Here is a 20,922-nt window from a genome sequence, read left to right as displayed (position 1 = left end):
TAATCACAGCACACAGAACAGAGTGGCAGAAGAGAGGATATCAGCACCTCCAAAAATGAAGGTATCAGTTCCACTGTGATTCCTCTTACCTATCTGTAAGTGGAGCTAGGAAGACTGTAAGGACCTTAATTACCTAATATTAATAATAGAAATGCGTTTCTGTGCAATCATGCTTTAATCACTTTCACAATATTTATCATCATTAGTCTCATATCATAGTTCAGCAAAGACACTAAGTGTATTCATAACTCAAAGCACCAGTCTTTTACCCTTTACTTCTCAGCCTTAAAATTAGGGACATTATTTGAGGCTCAGCCTGGGGTCTGATCTCATAACAACCCTAATTTTTCCTAATTCTGCTGTGTTTATCTGGACCTAGGATATGTTCAGAAGAGAACATTTTCTAACAATGAAGGACACCTGATTAATTTCCTCTCTCTTTTGCAAGCAATTGAAATTGTTTATGTTAAAGCTAGCTGCAAAACAGCTCTGCAGAACCTTCTGCAAAGCAGTTTTCTGTAAAAAAAATTATTTTCAGTAATTAAATCTTCCATAAGTATGAGATTTTAGATTCATTACAATTTATATATCATAAACCTCATCCTTTAGAGAAAGAAAAGAGCTTTAACGTTTTATCAATGTTACTTCCATTTTGAAAATAGGTTCTTAAATAGCCTATATTAAGTTCTTAAATAGCCTATATAACATTGAAAGCAAAGTCAAACCTTGGATTTTTTTCATAATACAGGGGATCTCTCTTCAAAAAACCTGATTTTGATATCTTAAAATCTTCCACGAAGTCACAGTGTGCACAATCCTCCTTGCATTGTCTTTCCAGCTTCCTTTAAAAATCCTCGTTTTAGGGGTCTCTTTTAACCCTGCTAAATGCACCCTCACAGTGGTGGATGCAGCGTTTCACAGCAGTGCTGGGCTGCTGGCTGGTTCCCCCTGAGCCTCCTGTAGTGGCTCACCCATATTCTTTTTAACTTGTACTTCATGTTGCTACAATAAAGCACTATTTTTTCTTTCTTCAGGGCAAATGGATGGGAACTGTAAAGCAAGTGAGTTTCAAATGCATCTTAACTTCCAGATCAGCCTCTGAGAAATTAATTTCCACTTAGTTTTTGGAGTCGCTCCAACTCATCCTCATGAGTGAAATATGGGCATCAGAAGGTGGAACAGAAAATACAAAGCTAATGATCTGGTTCATGTTAGTTAGCTCTCTCTTAATCCTTTGAAAGATTGCATTTCCCTTCTCTGGAATTTCCTCTCACTGACAGTTTTTAAAAGAAACAAGACAATATTTGCCATGCATTATACAGCAAGATTAACTGAAGAAGCGAAGATGAACTATTCACCATCCCTGTAAGCCTTTCATAATTAGGTCTACAAGCTTTCAAGGACAGGACTGCCTTAGCATTAAGTACAAGAATTCCCACTGAAATTTAAACTGTTTCCCAGAGTAAAGTTAGAAAGGACAAAGGGATCTAATCTTCACCCCTTATCCACCTGTCATTTTTACTGGCCTCAGAGCCATGAGTACCTAAGAGCTGCAGACCTGCAGTCGCTTTGCTCCTGAACAATGAACACCACTCCGTCCCAGCCCGCCTTGCACCACAGTTTTTTCAGTTCTGATCTGCCCTTTAGGGGATGCCACACTTAAGCGTCCGCACACTTCAAGCTTCTCAAGTGTTGTAGGCTTTTCATGCAGCTTTTTGCAAACCAGTGCTGCCTTCAGCTGAGCCACCTATAACCATTTTGCTAGAAGACCCCTCAAGTAGAAGTCTGTGCTCGCCTTTTCAACAATGGGTTTTGCATTACGATACGTGCAAGACAGAGTTGGTAGTTGAACTTGGGGTTCTTCTGTTTGTCATTAGTGGGATTAAGAGCAGGTGGTGGAGTATGGTATGGATCAGTTAGATGCAGAAGGCTTCCCTGCAGCCAGCATTTCCCCAGAGACAGCAGAAACCCACCAGTCAGAGAAGCTTGTCCTGACAGTTGAGCACCTTCCTCTTGCCCACAAGCTGCTGCCATGACACAGACAGGGGACAGCAGTTGCCTCTGGAAGAGGAGGGGGGTTGGTCCTTTCAAGTACCTGTAGCCCACTGTCGTGATTTAAACCCAACCACAAAAGCTCGTCCAGTCACTCCCCGCCACTTCTTGCCCTCCCCCTGCTCCTGGAGGGACGGAGAGGAGAATCGAAAAGAATGCAACTCCCACGGGTTGAGATAAGAACAGTTTAGTAACTAAGGTATAACACAAACCACTACTGCTACCACCAATGATAATAATGATAAAGGAAATAACAAGAGGAAAGAATACAACACCTCAGCACCAGCTGACCAATAACTCGCCCCACTCCCCCCAGCCGAGCACCCACCGATACCTCATCCAACCCTGCAGTCCCCCAGCCCTTCCGAGTAACTCCCCGTTACATCCTGGGCATGATGTGGTATGGAATACCTCTTTGGCTAGTTTGGGCCAGGTGTCCTGTCTCTGCTTCCTCCCAGCTCCCCCTCCTCCCTGGCAGAGCATGAGGCTCAGAAAGTCCTTGGTCAAGACCAAACATTTGAGCAGCAACTGAAAACATCGGCGTTATCAGCACTGTTCCCAGGCCAAAAAATGAAAGCATAGCACTGCACTAGCTACTAAGAAGGAGAAAAATGACTGCTACTGCTGAACCCAGGACACCCACCCATGGCTGTTGCTCTGCTTTCACCCCCTGCTTGCTCTGCCCAGCCCTGTGTCAGGCTGTGCATAGGAGGGCAGTTCTTCTACTCCCTGTCCTTTTCCAGGAGCAGCCTTGCTTCCCCTGGGGCAGATGCATGAGAGCATGTCCACCACTGCTGCTGTCTACAGAAGGCTGCCTGTGGCCCAGTATAAACCCCTGGTACAATTCCTATAGCAAGGAAGTTTGAACTACCCCTGAAGGCTGGCTGGAGCTGGCTTTGTTGGACAGCCTGGAAAGATATTCAGTAGAAGTGTATCCAAATGAAAAATGAGAATTAAAATAGTATCAAGTGTTTTGTGTTGTGCCTCCAGATTTCCTCTTCTGTCCAGCCAGCTCTACCGACAGAGATAGCACAATGATGTACGGATAGAAGTTATTAGCAGCGTTACCAATATACAAACATAACAAACAATATTTGTTTGATGCTGCAAAATGAAAAGTAGATTTACAGAGTTAGCAAGATTTTCTGTTTACTTACAAATACGTATGGGGAGGATGGGGGTGGTATTTGAATGAAACCATCCCAGATGTCATATATTTCCTCTCATACTTACAGTCCTGGAGAATGTTTTCAGAGACCCATCCTCTTAAAGAAATATCATCCTATCACAGTCAGGTAAAAAAGGGTAAACCTGAAGAGACACTCTATTCAATTTTGTTCCAACAGAATTGCAGGCACTTTACTTTTTTCTACTATTATTTCACGTGTTGGGCTGCAAAATTCAGTCCAGCTTCCAGTTCTGATACGCAGAAGCTGCAAAGAGAACTTATTTGTTCATTTCCAAAGAGTAAGGAAGATTTGGGGCTTTAATGAGTGAAAGTTTCTTGGAAACAGCTGATTTCAGTCTTCATTACTGGAGATCAAGCTTTAGCATGGAGAGACTTTCATCATTTATCTCAAAAAAGGTAGCTTGTGCTCAGATTCTCAGAATTTCTTATCTTTCCTCTGCCCCCACCTTCCATTATGCTATACAGCTGGTGGGGCTCTTAGACTGTAAAATATGACATTAAATCAGAGAGCTTGTGTTTGTCCTACTTTCTTCACTTTTCTGCTTTCAATTCTACATTTAATAGCAGTGAAGACAAAGGAAAGAGACATTTTTAATACTCAGACCCTGATAATATCCCTCTGGGATTACCTGCAGCTCAATACATCATTCAAAAGCAAAGATTAAAAGTAATAGTCACGTTAATATTATTTCACAATCCACAAACATAAATCCTCATTTGTTATTCATGAGCTTATCACACACACCTCTTCAGGAGCAAAATACTGCACCATGTGCAGAAAATGGTAACACAAACAGTGAAGGAGGGGTAGATAACTTTATAGCTCATTTAAGGTGAAGATATTGCAGGTCTGTTTGCTAGCAGAGTAGAATTGTTCCTGCCTGGCTCTGACAATGCTCCATGCACTAGTATTTATTGTCTCCCTAATCACTACTTAACCAGATTCTAGTCCCTAAACTGTTGTTTTTTTGTGATGGATACTCATAGAAATTACTTTTTTGTATGGGTTTGGAGGTGGTGGAGGGCACTGGCACCTTGCATCCCCCTTCATGTGGGGTGACAGACACAAGTCTTTTACATGCACTGAATGAGATGAACCCCTTTCTCAAGAAAGCTCAGAGCTGAACCTAAACCTTTTGCCCACCACCACCAGGATATTTCTGCTTTCTACATAGAGACGAGCTGCTGACTTTGAGCACGGCATGTTTCCTAGGCATGTAACACGCTGCCTTCTGCACACAAAGCTATTCACAGGAAGCATGGGTGGCCCCTATCCAACATGCCATCACTGGCTAGAGGCAGATGTAAATTCAGAGCCAATTTTTATTTCACAAGTGATCTCCTTCAGGTGTTAACTCATCACTTCACTGCCCACTGTCTGACCACTCTGAGCTTTGAAAAGTTCAATGCAAAGGCAGCAGTGCTCTGTACGTGACATGCATAGACTGCTTTGCCTCTGTAGCCATGCAGTCTTGAAACACTAAACGTGAACCTCAGCTAGAGTAAACATGTACACAGTCCTCCTGATGATGGTTACTGTAGAAACAGAAAGGAAACTTTCACCAATGTTTCTCTCTTATTTCCCAATAAATAGCAGCATCTCCCTGAGAAACTCTATCGATCTCTAGTTGTTCAAATAACTACTATTGCAGATGAACTCTCCCTTGATAGACCTGTCAGACTCCCTGCTGATGAGAAGGCTTCCATCCAATCCATATCTACAATTGCTTTGGAAGCAGACAACTGACATTCCCTCCCTTTCCCCCCTCCAGCTATATGCCTGTAGCTTTTTTCAGTTTCCTCCATCTATGCTTTTTTAAGCTGCTACTTGTTTTAAGAAACCACTCAAAACTGGGACAGAAACTTCTGAGCTATCCCAGTAACTGGCCTATCTATGAGGAAGGGAGAGATTGAGAATGACACTGCAAGGGAAGAGAACCTTGAAAACATTATGTCTTGGGAAGCTCCTATCATAAATAGGGTTGTGTTATGCAAGTTTGCCATGCATCTGCAGTGCTCTGTACAGTGAGTATTTCCTCTCAACTCAATGTCTTTTCATATATTTATAGTTACAGGGTTTGATTTTATATATCAATCCTATTATGTCAGTCTTGTGTATCTGTAACTATTGTAAACCGTTTTCTTCAGCTCAGAAGAAAAGGCATTAAATACATTTAATTGCAACTGTTGCAAGTTTGCTGATGAGACTCAAACACTGAAGAGTTAATGTAAGCAATCAGAATCTCATTATTACCTTGAACTACTAAGAAACCTAACATTCATCATGTGCTAAAGCACTTTATTATATGAGGTTTAAGCAAAAATTAGCATAGGCCATATCCCCAGCTGTCACAAGCCCAGAAGCTCGCATTGATTTCACCGGAACATCACTTTCTGGAGCACAGACTCTGGTGTGCAGTGAAGCTGTCCTAAGCAAAGACAATTTGCTTTCCTCCTAAAATAATTAATTGAAAGCTGTTTGGTAGCTTTCTTGACAGATGGGTAACACAGTACACTGCCTGATTTTCTGATGCTCATGGGGTGACCTGACTGAGCCAGCAAAGTTCTTAATACTTCACAACCTTGGCATCCAGGGAAAGATTCAGGCATCTAGCTTTTAAATGTGGTTTTGTTTTCTTGTTTAGTGAAAGAGACAGAAAAACAGTACTGCTTATGCTTTCTTGTTCTTGTGAAAAAGGGCTGAAGGAACACCCTCCTGAGCAGACTTAATGGCACGCAGTCTGAACTAGCACTGGGAGATTTCCAGTGCTCTTGTTCAGTCCTCCCACAGCTTACCCGATGCCACGCAGAACACAGGGTGACCTGCTGGATAGCACCATCTCCAGCTTCCCAACACCTCTGACCTCACCAAACAATCACCATCCGGAACCTTCCTGAAGGAACAGCTAAAGCGGGGTAACCAGGAAAATGAGGGCATTCATCTTCCAACTAAATGTGCAGGTAAGGAAAACTATGGATACACACTTTGATGCTGTTGCCTCTGTAGTAGTCCTTAAATGGTGTACAAAACTGGGTGAGTGGTGGAATTCTATGGATTGCAAAGGAGCTGGATACACTGATTCTTCCATTTCAAACTTTAATATCAAGTTGGGCAAGGGGGAGATTATAACTGTACTGTGAAAACAAAGCTTTAAAATTCTGCAGGTGTTAGCTGTCTGCTGAAAAGCTCCCTACTTAAACTGTCATTTAGCAATGTTTTTGGCATTGCTGTTTTCCTAAGTGTATTTCCCTGTTCAACTTCCAGATAATTTCATTACCTGCCTGAGTGAGGCTCAAAGAAAGACTTAAGTAAGGGTTTCTCATCTGTAGGCACATCCTAGTTTGAAGCTGACTATTCCAGCCCTTTCCAGGATTAAATCAAAATGCTCACTCCCAACCTTTCCATCTTCTCCAACTTAACAGACCTCCCTTTTCCATGCTTCTGTTTTTAAATGTAGAAAATATTGTTACCAGTGAGATATTGGAGACCATCCGTCTCTTAAAAATGATCAGTTTTAGTGTAGAAACTGCTGCTTTCAGACACCACTAAGAACCACCAGATACATCTCCAAGTGTTTTGGTTTTGTTTAAAGTGACATCTGCTTGAAAATTTGCAGGTGTCTGGAAAATTACAATAGGTCTCACGGGAAGGAATTAATAGGCTGCAGACACGTGAGGCAAAGCTAAATGCCAAATAAAATACCTCACCTAGCAGTGCAGTTCATTGTACGTATGGGTTCCCATACCTGCAATAAACTTCTTCCATCTGTGCCTGCCAATACAGCTTTCAACCTTCTCCAAGAAGGGAGCTCCAGTCACAGTAAGGTCAACCCTGGTATAACTGCTTTGACATTATAAAGTACTCAATCCATGTAACAGGAAAATTGCTGACTCTGTCTCTCAAAAGTAAAACGAGCAGGCAAGGATTATGGGTTTTTTATAACTAAATACTCCGGAAAGTAAGACATGCAAAGCCTGTGAGTGGCAATGCACTCTGTTTCTTCTAAAAGGCTACCAAATTGTCTAGGCTGTAATCTGAAAAGTGCTGTCTCAGTATTTGTTACTCAATTACTATTAAAGGGAAGACTGAAAGATACTCTAAGATACTCTAGTGTGGTCTCCATGTGTTTATACTGGATGTGTTGGAGGATGGAGGGGAGAAGGGGAATGTTGCTAATAATGTTTGAGAGTCTGACTCAGCAGTAAATAGGTCTTCACAAAGCATTGGAAGACCTGTATTTAACTTCAAAAAGTTAAATAAAACATAATGGCCTTCTTCCCAGGCTTGAGCTCATCCTAGTACCACCACCTCAGCACAGAATGCAGTCACCAGATTCACTCACTCAACACAAAGGTTAGGTGTGACATAGAGACCAACAATTACCAGTAAGAGAAGAGAGCAGATCACCCCATTCATGCTGTTCGTTAATGCATCAGTTGCTGAGCTAACATCATGCTGAGGTTACATCTCAGACCCATACACACTTTTACCCCAGGGCTGGAGGGAACCCAGCGTGTCTGGGGTGAAGACTGCTTCCCCTCGCAGCAAGTGCATAGCCTCCATTTAGTGGGAGGGATGCACAGATTCAACAGGAGCCTCACAAGTGTTACAAGAAGGAGGACACAAAGGTGAAAGGTCCCAACAGCTTTCAAGCTGAAGAAAGAGATCAGGAACACAAGGAAAACCAAACAAATGGTGATGGGAAACAAGGTCTGCAAAGAAGAGCTGTAAGAGAGGAGAAAGAAACTGTCCCTACAAAGACACGTAAATTAATAAAAGAGAGGGTTAGGCCAGAGCTGCAGGAAAGAGGGACTCTTTTTCCCCCTACATACAGTAAGTACAATTAAAACCATCCCCTAGTTAAAGCAGTGTTCATTCTATGGTGACCATAACACAGGAGCCCAATTCTACTTTCACATGGTTTGTAATACTCTGCCACTCCTCTGACAATGGCAAGTATTTGTTCTAGTGGTGGAAGTGCCTGGACTGGCAATTCAGAAGACTGCAGATGTTGGTATCAGAGCAGTTTCCTCCACAGAAAGCAAAAGGCAGCTGAGCTCAGCCCTCCTCATTCAGGCCAAGCCCATTGGCAAATGGAGAGTGTTTTTCCTGCAGGGTGCTCAGTGCACCCATCCCCAAACCAAAAACATTCTTATGCACTGGCTTAACATTAACTCCAGTGAGTCTATTCATATCCTTGAATTTAAAGTCTGCACGTAAGTGCTTTTCTAGACTGAGAACTAGAGTGCACATCCCATGTCAAATCAAATCTTTATTACATGATTTGCTGCTCCATTTTATGCATATTAAAAAAAATACCTTCAAGTCTCACATCTTTTTATGTTTTTATACATCTATCTTAAAAGATTCTTTGAGACCCCCATATAAAATGCTTGATATGAATGAGAGTTCAACCTGAGAAGCAAATTCTTTACTCAATCCTCATCTGCATCAGTGGTCTACCATTAGCCTACTCTTGTGTAGTGTACCTCTAGACATGATTGTAAAGCACTTGCCCATGTGGCAGGAGCTTCCTGCCCATTTAATGCTCTGGGAGCTGGGGTGTGGGCAGAATTCAGCAGAGGTCTACTGTTAAGCCAACCGGTTCTTACAGTCTTTTATAGATATGAGATAATTACAAGGGAAGACACCTGGTATCTAAGACCATGTTTGCCTGATGTGTGTTTAGTTCACAGAAGTGTAACAATTCCGCTTCGAGAAATACCAAAATCCAATTCAATTCACAACACCCCACACTTCAAACTTCTTATATGAAACCCTGAATGACTGCCTAACTGGCTGTACCAGACAACAAACTCGCGTCAGGGACCAGGAAGAGCAGGGCTGCTCCATGAGGGAAGAACCAGAAGACAAGGCAGCACAGGCAGGCTGTACCTGCTGCAACAGGCACAGACTTACAGTTCCTGCACCAAGCCGAAGGCTGATAACAGTGTCCATGAAGAGTCCCAGACCAAGGGAAGGGATAAACTGTGGACAGAGGGGCAGGGTGGAGGTCACAGATGAGGATGCTCAGGGTCATGAAGGACTATTAGCGCCCAGAGGGCCCAGACATCTAGGTGGTTGAGGAGCCAGCCACAAATGGTGATAACAAGGTCTCAATCACCAAACAGATTGCTGTGAAGCAGAGTTGCTGAGGTGTCAGGAACAGAGGCAAAGATCTACAACTCTAGCCTCTATTTTAGAAAATCATATGACTTTCATGCACTGTTGAAATTCGTTTGAACAAGTTAGTGGCCACAGAAAACTCTTATTTTACTTCTCTTTTTTTCTCTCTAACCAGCTCTACCTATAGTCCCAAGGAGGAGAGCATTAAGAGAATTAATGTTTATTCTCATCACATCCCCCAGTGCAGGCATCGAGATAGGGCCTGACTGAGGAGCAGAATCCAGAGTGCCTGCATCCCTCTAACCACATCACTGTTTGTACTTGCACCCACATTTCTATAAATAATGATCATACAACATTATACTGCAGGCATAACTGTTGGTTGACCAATGAAATTATCTCTGGGTTAGTTAGCCTTGGATCTCATGAAAATATCTTGATCTTATTCAAAGCACCACATTGCTACATGAACTGAGCTTCTGCTGGCAAGGCTTCAGATTTCATGCTTTCTCTATGGTGGGACTGAATGATGCCTCTTAGCCATCTTCAGATATGTTAGCTTGGTGAAGGAACCATAGGCTGAAGAAAGAAAGAAAAAGTTTCTACCTTTTTTGGTTTATTTTTCAAATGTTTTCATTAACTGATAATTGCTTGAAGCAGATGAAAAACTATTGAATTTTATGTGGGAATCTTGGTGCAAATAAGGGAGAGGTAGAGATAAGGATTTTTGGTAAATTCAGTTTGGAACCCCACTCTGTAATTTATTTGACGACGGCCATCACATGTTACGCATAACTGGGTGCACTTGTGTGTGCATGTGTACGTAATATATAACGTTTTAGTTTGACAATACTGATGGAAATGCTTTCAGTTTGACAAATGGGTGCATTACGCAGTGAACACCGGAACTAGCCTTGATGAGTCATTGGCAGGATTTTCACAACTTTTTGAAGGCATCCTCTCCCATGGGCTAGAAGTCAGAAATGTCCTCCCAGAACGTCTGCTTGAGCCCAATTTCTGACTGTGACAAGACAAGCCCAGGTATTACTTCAAGCCTGTCAGTTCCTCCCACCTCTTCAAATCCCTCTACACATCCTAATATACACACAGAGGATCAAGGGATGGAAAGTCTCTCAGGGTTCATATGGACTTGTAATGCAGCTCTTTCATGTTAATTTTCCCTTTCCTTCACCTCAATTCACTCTGACTTTTTGCCACAATATTGTCAGTCTCAGAGAAAACAACAAGCCAAAGCAGATGTGCTGAACACATGGTCACCAACAGGAGCAGCTCCCAAGCAAAGTTAGCATGTGAAACCATTCCAAGAGAGGGTTGTCTTATCCAAAAAATAATCTGCATCTGCTCCTGTTGTTTGGTGGACTGGAAACAAAAACAAAAAACACACACAAAAAAACTTTTATGTCTAAGTTTACAGTTCGAATTTATCCAATGCTCTCGGATTAGAAGGGTCTTGATTGTAGACAGCCCTGATACCCTTATAATGAATTTATCTTTTTTGTTCAATAACAAAAAACTTCTCTAATGTTTCGCTTTGAGGCTTTTTGTTAGGATGCAGTATGATATTGCAAAGCCGTTCTGGTGTCACAGAAGTTATGATTGGAAACACCACATTTCTGCAGGTACTCTATGAAGTCAGAAAGAAGCAGGTTTACAATTAAAAAGGGCTAATTTGCTTATAATGTTTCTCTATTGATTTTCTATTTCATTGTCCTAGGTGACTAATCTGAAATTGGGCTGTGAACTCATCCAAATGCAATGTACAGAACAGCAATCATACAGTTTTGCTGCTATTTCTGTTCCCTTTGTGATTTGTAGTCACTGAAAATGGGAGAATACAAAGTAAACCCTCTGCAGAGCAACACACATCTGGCAAGCTCTAACAATAAGCTCAGCCTACCAAGGAGAGAGCCCAGAGGGCCGAGATCTGGCTTGGGTCTGAGGATAGGTGAGGAAGTAACTTTCTATCTGAATCCTGAGTTTTTAGCTGAAGTTTTGTACTGGATAAGCCCATTCACTATTCTCCCTGGCAGTGGCTGTCACTGCCCTGCAATATAAAGAGAACAGGTACAGAAAAGCAAATCATAACAGTTGAAGTAATGTGACAGCAAAATTTATGCCCATGTTCGAGAGGAGTGGCCAGGAAGCTCAAAACATGCTGCCACTGTATTTCTGATGACTTGTCCAACTTCAACACACCCCGAGTGACATATCTATTGCTCTGCTTTGATTACCCATACATTCAGATTGAGTATGCACCACCTGTTAACATACAGAACAAAACTCTCGCACCACAAGCATTTGGTAAACAAATGGCTTGGAAAATATTAAGCTCAAACCCCAACATTTTACCATGTTTGATTTGCCACCAGATGCGATGGGATCTAAAGATACCGGGGTGGGGGGGCGGGGAATGGGGGATGGGTAGTGGGGAGGAAGTCAAGCACTGGTAATGAGAGACTAAAATACAGGGAAAAGACCAGATTTTTGTGAAAATATGATCAGAAAGAAAAGCTAGGCTCTTATTCTACCCTGGACTACATCATGTACATGGCAGGGGGGTTGGCACTAGATGATCTTAAGGTCCTTTCCAACCCTAACTATTCCATGATTCTATGAACAATAAACCCAGCCTATTCATGGAGAGCAAGCATCCCTGACAGTCTTTACCATATACATTATAAAGGACATTGTGTCTCACTCAAACAGTAAATAATATACTAACATGATACTGATTTTTTATAGGGTATTGCACCAACTACACCAGAGAAGATTTAGACTGGATATTAAGGAAAAAATTCTTCAAAGACAGGGTAACTGCATATTGGAACAGGCTGCCCAGGTGGAATCAACACTGGAAATGTTCACAAACCTTGTAGATGAGGCCCTCAGTGACACGGTTTAAGTGATGGACTTGGCAGTCCTGGGGTAATGCTTGGACTTGATGATGGACTCGATCTTAAAGGTCTTTTCCAACCTAAATGATTCTATGCTGGGACAGACTGACATACAGATTAGTGGCAAAGAGGCAGTCTCTCTTGTTGAAAACACTTAATAAGCCTTCAAAGACCGCTTCTTGCTGAGAAGGTGGATGCCAGTTAAGAGCAGCTGGTAAAGATGCCAGTTCCACTTTCATCTTTTTGCCCCCTTTCCCAAATTAAGGAGGAGGGACTGTTAGTATAAACAAGCAGTAACATTTCTGTTAAATACCACGAGTTTAGCAAGCCCATACAGCACTTTCAGTCTTCAAGGGTCCCTCCTTTAACTGATAAACATTTGCAGGATCCCTTTGAGACACAGGTGCATGTGATTCTTGGAAAAGAAGTGCTAGTAACATGCCAAAGACTGGTTATAAATAAGCAATGGCCACTGAAACGAGACAGAGCTGTTCGAGTCTTCCCAGTTCACTCTGCTTGACACCTTTTCACCCTGAGTTCACAATGGGGTCAACACTCCAGACAAGATCCTGAAGAAGGCCTTCACATGGTCCGACTGTCATGCTACAGCATGGAAACAGAGGTAGCATTCTCTAACATCTCCATACTTCTAGCAGAAAGGCACTCTGCCTTCTTGCGCATGGAATTGTTAGCATTGAACAACTCAGCTTTAGTATCACTGAATTCTTTTATTGTTCTTAATCCATATCCAAGCCTCAGATTCAGATACAGTTCTAGATACCTACAGTAGATTGAGCCACTAAATGCCTTGAAACTGAAATGCATACAAAGATGGCACATTTTCAAGCCAATATGCTTATCTTCCTACTGCCCACAGCACTGTTACATGGTCATATCAGAGAGCACTAAAGAAGTCCATCCAGGAGCACATGCTTTGCAGCCAGCTCAGCAGGTTTTGGAGACCAGTGCTGGCTACCATGCCAGTTTAGTCTCTTCTGACATTTTTCTTCCCTTTATAATATTTGAACTGAATTTTACTCCACATCAAACTGACTCCAACACTGTCACAGGGAAATAAGACCTCCTGAAAATATGTGACTGCGAAGTTCTACTTTGTGTGTGAAACAAGCCTATGTTACACCGAAACAGAGACCCTTACTGGAGTCCCTGCTGTCTTCTAAGTCATAGGATACTGCACCTGGCACCTTGGTCCCCAAGACAGACAACACTAAAAAAAGACTATTTCTTCAAGTACCTGAGTTTTGAAGTCATCTAGTGACTTGGGAAGGATAGACTTCCCCCCACCCCCTGCTTCTGCTTTAAAGTGAGTGCAGGATGAAGTTATATGACTAGCTGGAATCAATGCAGGTTCTTAATGACGCATGAAATGAAATATTGCTGTCCAGTGCACAGTGACTACTCAATGTTCTGCTCTACGATAGATACATCCTGTGCTGATCTGACAGGGGAGAAATGCCCTGCTCAGCAGCTGCAAACTCTGTCCTGCACCCCAGCCCATACTGTGTGTCAAATGGGATGTTATCTTCTGCTGCTACACACTCTTCTGTAGGCTAATACATCTGGCAGTCAGTTAAGCTTCTTTAGCCAAGAGGCAAATAGAAAGCATTTTCCATGTCATGGTTCCTGCTTTGGGAAAACAAAGGCAATTATGGACCTTATGGAATTGCTAAACAACTACATCTTTATTCAGGACCTCTGCAGCAAGGCTTTTGTCCATTGCACTCCAGCTTTTTGTCCTTTTAACACCTGTGGAAGCATTGCCAGTTGAAGCTGGACCTAGATGGACTAAAACACCTGCTCAGTAAGGACCAATGTATCTGTAATTCAAAGTTATTACTTACAGAAGATGGGAGGAACATACGTACCTGAAAGAGACATGCTGGAGCAAGAGCAGCGAAACAGCCTATAGGTAGACTATAAGGCATCACTAGGTTTGTGTTTTAAAACCATATGATGCTCCATTTGAAACTGCTGCAAAAACAAACCACTTCAGGGCTTTTCACCCAAGAAAAACTGACCAGCAAAGATACAAAGTGGAACAGGACTATGTAATAGTGGCTGCATTGCTTCTGAACAGCAGCTGCCTTTCCAAAGGGAAGAGGTCTTTCAGGATTTGCACCCACAAGTACTACTCAGTCAGGTTTATTACTCAGATCACTTTGTTCTGTTTTAATTGTGCTTGCTTTCTTATGCAGTCAAGTGGCACCATCTTTGTCATTCTTGTGGAGACTAATTTGGTATAAGAGAATTAGAGAATAAGTAAATTAAAAGAGAACGGTGTAGGTTTCCCTTCAGTAGTCCCATCTCCAGTATAGCATCCCCTTCCTCTTAAGGGGTGGACACAAGTGACTAGGGGAGACAAGCCTTTAAGGACATAATACCAAGATCAACCCTCTATCTGATGCAGATTGCTGCAACACTTTAGATTTCTAACCTGAGCATGGCCAGACGGCTCTGAGGCACAGCAGGCAAACCTTAGAATTGAAGCAAAGAATTCGGAGGAAACCTGCATCATTTCAGAAAGAAGCTGTTGCCCTTTTGCCCATGGCACCACAAAGCAGACTGGGGCAACTGCAGCAGAGATCTCTGGCTGTCAAAGGGCCAGCCTCTGCACTGGCTTCAGGGGCATCAGCTGGTTCACAGTAGCAGCCATGCAGGATTGGGTCAGGTCTGGGAGGAACACGCATAGACAAACAGTGGGATAGGGTTCTGGCAGCTGCTGCTTTCTACTCTGTCTCACCCAAATAAGCAGGACTGCCTCATTTTTATTGATCAGTCAACAATACAGCACCCAAGGCAACAGAAGAACCTATTCCTGGCACCTTTCATATTTAATGGTACACACAGATTTCCATATTCCCTTTGTTTCTGTTGATAAATAATCTGGATACTTTTTCTTATTGCTCTCATCCAGCTACAAGGACAGTGAAGGCTACATGCTGTGCCTCATCTTTTCTCCTGGTGGGCTCTGTTCAAAATGAAAATACAGCCAGAGAAAGGATACCAAGAGCTGTTTGTTCAGTATTCCCTCTGTGATTAGATGATTACACTGGGGAACAGAAAAGGAGGGACAGCAAAACTAAACAGTAGGAAGCCAAGACCCAATAGTCGGAAAAAAACAACCTTTTTATCCCACAGCTAGTGCGGAAAGTCAGAAGAGGAGCTGTTACTGAATTGCTATTTGTTCTTTCTTGTCCCTTTTCCAGGGAAGATTGTAGTTTTATTCTCTTAGTCTCAAGTGTTTTAGGCAGTCTATGCTAATTCTCCATGCCTTCCTCCCTACCCCCTTCAACTCCTCTCCTATACACCCAACTTCAGCTTTATCTTCATCTTTTAAAGCAGCTTGAATTGCTATTTCAGACCCTCCAGATTTACAGTTAAAATTAAAGTTTTGGCAAGCCTCTGTCACTGTGTTGCCCATTACTGTGGTACAATATAATGTAATTAATGTTTTTATGTTTAAGGAAGAAGAGGCACATATGTTCCTCAGCTGCTGATGAGCAGATTTATAGGTAACACATCTGAGTCGGTGCCCATGTTTAGATGTTAGCCTGACACATCACTAATCATTTTCTAAAAGCTGTGCACCATTGCCCTGCTTCCCTAGATTTGCAAGCAGGATTGTGCTGGGAAACCATAGTGAGATGATAGATTTCAGGTGACACAAGGGGAGGAAGCAAAACATCAGTAAGTATTTCACCATATCTATCTCTTTATAAGCAGATGTTCTTGTTAACACGTACCATTAAGCTAGAGCACACCATGTGCTTTCTTAAAGAGACACCCTGCCTGCTCAGGGTAAGCAGTCTGCGAAGGTACCCATGCCAGCCAGTGTTCTGGGCCCAGAAACTTAAGCAAAATCAAGCAAAACCCTCTCCATGAAAGGGAAGCTGCCACATCCACAGCAGCCCAGAAGGAATGAATTTGTAACTTATGTGGACCCTTTCCATCCCTTGTTGCCATTCCCATTTTGATTAGACTTAGCTGAGGGGTACACATCTGTTAGTGCTGGAACAGAGGCAGGTGGCCCCCACCTCAGCTGAAAGACAGGGAACACAGCTATTGGTAGCCAACCCTCCTGCTGCCTCAGAAAGTTGCACTGTACAATGCCTTCGCTACAAGACAGAAGCATGCACATGCATGAACACCACCAGCTTTCATAGCATTTCTTCAAGTTTCGATCAATCTAGCCAAAATAAGGCCCAGTAGCAGCCTGGGCCAGATGCCCACCCAGCCACTCTTACACTCCACCTCCACAACAGGCTGGGGGAAAAAGTAAGATGGAAAAGCTCATGGGTCAAGATAAAGAAGGGAGAACACTGACTAATCATAGCCACAGGTAAAACAGAATTAATTTGAGGAAAATCAATCTAATTCATTGCTAATTAAAATTAGAGTCAGATTGTGAGAAACAAAGACCTAAAACACAAACATCCCATAACCCCCTTCTTTACTGACCTCAACTTCACTCCTTTATCCTGGACTCCTCTGCCTCCTGTCTCCCTGCCCTGAAGGACTCAAGAGGAGCAATGGGGACTGTGGGCAGTCCATAACACTTTCCTCCTCACACTTTTCCCCTGCTCCACCCTAGTCATCTCAACATCTGCACAAGGCTCTCTGCTCCAAAGCCTCCTGCCTCTCACACTACTTTCCTTACTACCTCAGAGGCTGTTTGCCCTTTCTTTAATCTGTTTTCCAGAGACATCACCTGCACCACTGATGGGCTCAGCTGTGTCCCAGCATGGGGCCATTAGGCAAAGAATTGGAGCCAGCTGTGCCCAGAGAGATCCCAGTCTCTCCTCACACAGCTTTGCTGCCAGGTCCTGGACACCCAGTGCAGTGCTATATATCCAACACGAAATGCACTGGAATTATGTCTACCTGGGTAATCGCAACAGCAGAAGTGCAGTGGAGAAAGTCAGATCTAGAGCGTGCTGAAGCACAAAGCTCTGCTGTAATTTCTGCTGCTCGTAGCAGTTTGAAACTCGTTAGAAATAAATACAGCGGTGGCCTTCTCTGGTTAGTGAACAAAAAGTGTGGATGCTAAATATGTGTGATAAATGCAGAGATTTAAGTATGAGAAAAAATTGCCTTGCAACAGAGGAAAATCTGGAGCTTATATCTCCTTTGCAACAGTCAAGTTTTCCTTTTCCTGTTGTTTGGTTTGGTTTTTTATGGTCTCCAACAGAAGGAGTCGATAACCTGGGAACTTTCTTTCCTTTTCAGTTCTGTCCTTAGGGGAGAGCGTACTGGTAAAAGGGGGAGATTCAAGGCCTCAGCACACTGTCCTACACACCAGAGAAGGAAATTCCTCTTCTTCCCAAAGGTGTAAGCTATCACTCAGGGATTTAATTAGACTAAAATATGGAGTTTTCTGCTATACTTATAGCTGGGGGCTGCTTATGCGTTTTGGTGAGTCATCCTCTACCTCTCAGCATAGGCTGTCTTTCAAAGCCCAGTGTATCCAACCTACTGACTACTGACTTAATGGCATTAAGAAAAAATAATGCAGTTCAAGAAAATCTTTGCACGGAGCAGATTTGCTAACCTGTACTAAAGCCCATTCTGGGCACTCTCATTCAGGATTAAAGTGGCTTTAATTCAAGATAGTGCTTGAGTTAAATCTAAATTAAATTTGAATTTAAATCATTAAATCTGCGCAGGGATTTGGTGCAGTTTACATAATCAATTTTAAGTTCATACCCTTCATTAATTTGGATGACTATCATCCAGTCTTTGCTTACTTAAAAATAGCTCTAATGCATTTATTAATATTATAATACTCAAACTGGGTTATTCGTGAAGAAACAGGGAGTTGGAGCTTTCTTTGAAGTTGCACAAAATGAGAGTATCTTGCTGAAGAAACTCATTTTGTTCCCACACATATTAAGGGCAGGAAGGGCTTTTAATTCCACTTAAAGAGCTCCTGTGTAGTCACAGCCAGTAAAGCAGGCACAGAGAGCATGGCTCTTCCCTCATTAGCACCAGCTATGGAGCCCAGGCTTGTGTTGCACTCACATGGCACACACAGCCTCCCTTCCCAAACAGGGGTGGCATCCATTCTGCTCCAGCACTAGGTCCTACCTGCACCCAGCTCACTCTTTCTAGCCATCTGCCTGCTTTAGGTCTGGGAGCATCCCCAAACTGGAGTTGTGCTGTGAAGCCCACATTGAGCAGTGATGCAAAGTCAGCCTAGCCAAATTTGCCCCCAGAGCTTTGCACACGTAGACATTCACACACCTCCAGCACAGCCCCTGTGCTAGCCCTACTCAATGTTATCCTCTTCCGGAAGCCAGGACCAAATGCGACGGTGTACGCCAAGGCTGGGCAAGCAACACAACTTCCATCTCCTGAAGCAAACTGCTAGACTAGTATAAGGGGTTTATGTGGGCACTGTGCATCCATCTCTGCCACAGAAGTTTAGGTACCTTTGCAAAATGCAACCTTTGCTGTAAAGTCCCTACTTTTTCCCCTTCTCCCTGAAATGCCAGCCATTTTTTATTAAAATCCCCCCTGCCACCAGCTTTCAGAGGGATGCATTTTACAGTATCAGAACCAGCTGCTCACAAAAATAACTCTCACTCTCCCAAGGTCTACTAATCATTTCAGGAGACAAGCATAGAAGCAGGTATCTCAGCTGACACTGGAGAGCACAAATGTTGACACAAATATGAATCTGAATTTTCTGACAGGAGCTGATTGTGTTGCTTTAGAAGGTTTAACAGACATGCCACTCAGCCGACGAGACCCTGTTTAATGCTTCACTTTAAGTATTTGTATGATCTTTGGGGTTGTCAGTTCTGGGAATTGCAGTTCTTTGAGAGCAGTCTGAGCAATCTCCCTGCATGTTACACCTGTAGAAGTACAATGCCTGCTTCCTTCTCAGGCTGTCCTGCTGATAATCTGGAATCACATGGTACCTACTTGCAAGAGCGGCGGCTACATCATTTTCGTGCTTTCCCTGCTTTACAGTGGCTAGTTTTCACTGCTTCCAAGTGCTCATTACACCAATCAGGTGTGTGCAAAAGCAGTAGTTGTGTCACATGAGGATGTGTCCTGTCCATGGTCGTTGGAACTTCATCTCAGATTGCTCATGCTTTAAAGCCTTGGATTATTAACCTGGGTATTAACCTGAGTTGTGTTGCTTCTAATTTTCAGTTGATCGGGGAAATCTAGTTTCAGACAGGTCAAACAACATTGAAATGTTTCAATACTGTCTTTTCCCTTTTGTTGCAAAAAAATATTTGACATGAATTTGTATATAGTCATAGGTCTCCTCAAATTATGCTTAGGGCAACCAGAATATTTGGATGAAGACTAGCCTATGTCTAGCAGAAGTAAACTGCTGTGTTATACTTGTAAGGCTGCATTTGTACATTGCTTGTTTCTGGGGATCTTTAATTTCATGGGAATGCACCGAAAAATGATTAAAAATTAAACTTCATATCCTCTTTATATGCTTGGCATTAACATTGTCTTTCATTGTTTTCTAATAGTGATAATTAGGTGTTGCATTACTCTCGGGTATGCCTTGTAGCACCCCTGGGAGGGCTTTATGCATAAGATAAACACTACTGTATACATAAAACTAAATTCTGTTGAGATAAAGCCTCTGTTGCTTTCATTTTCGTAACATTCACTTTCACCTTCTTCCTCCAGACTCTCAAGATTCTTTTAGAATTTCCCTTTATCAGCTTCTTTTTTATTCTTTCTGCATCTGACTTGGAATTTATCTCAGACCTTTCATTCTGCACCAGTGTCATCCTCACCACATGTGTGGACTTAACCAAGCAGTTAATGCTGTTACGTTGTTGGATCCTCCTGTACTGGACTGTGCTAGTGCACATCAGCATCAGTAAGGATGGGAGTCTGACAAGCACATGGGAACTGTCACACAGGGACCAATGTCTGTTGGTCTGTAACTGATATGTTCCCAGTGTCCTGTTAGAACAAATGACTGTAAAGGCAAACTCTCCTCACAGTAAATATAACGGCAGACATTTTAAGTGCCTAACAGTAAGAGCTATAAAAACTGCATTCAGCTGATTCACGGACAGGTTGGGCCATCTCTGTATTGATTAGAGACATTCAAGGCCAGGCTGGATGTTTTCATGAACAATCTCATCTAGTTGAAGATGTTCCTGCTTCTTGCAGGGGGACTGGACTAAATGAGCTCTGCAGGTCCCTTCCAACCGAAACTGTTCTATGATTCTATGAGTAATAAGTCCCATAAGTAGTCCTCACAGTCACTAGTGCTTTTTAGTGGGGACAAGGAAACAGAAGTTTGCCTATCCCAACCAGAAGGAAGTGCAGCAGGAGGGCCAGGAGACCTCCTTGGATGGATAAGGAGCTGCAGAGGAAAATTCAAATGAAAAAAGAGGCTTATAAAATGTGGAAGCAAGGACAGGCGGACTGGGAAGAATGCAGGGATGTCGTCCGGGAAGCTAGGGGCCAGGTTAGGAAAGCTAAGGCCCAGTTAGAATTAAACTTAGCTAGGGATGTTAAGGATAACAGGAAGGGATTCTATAGGTATGTAGCGAATAAAAAACAGACTAGGGACAATGTAAGCCCCCTGAGGAAGCTATCGAAAGAATTGGCTACCCTGGATTTGGAGAAGG

The sequence above is a fragment of the Lathamus discolor genome, chromosome 6, assembly GCF_037157495.1.
Source record: "Lathamus discolor isolate bLatDis1 chromosome 6, bLatDis1.hap1, whole genome shotgun sequence".
NCBI lineage: Eukaryota > Metazoa > Chordata > Aves > Psittaciformes > Psittacidae > Lathamus > Lathamus discolor.
The sequence above is the reverse complement of the archived record's forward strand: the minus strand, read 5'-3'. Positions refer to the sequence as shown.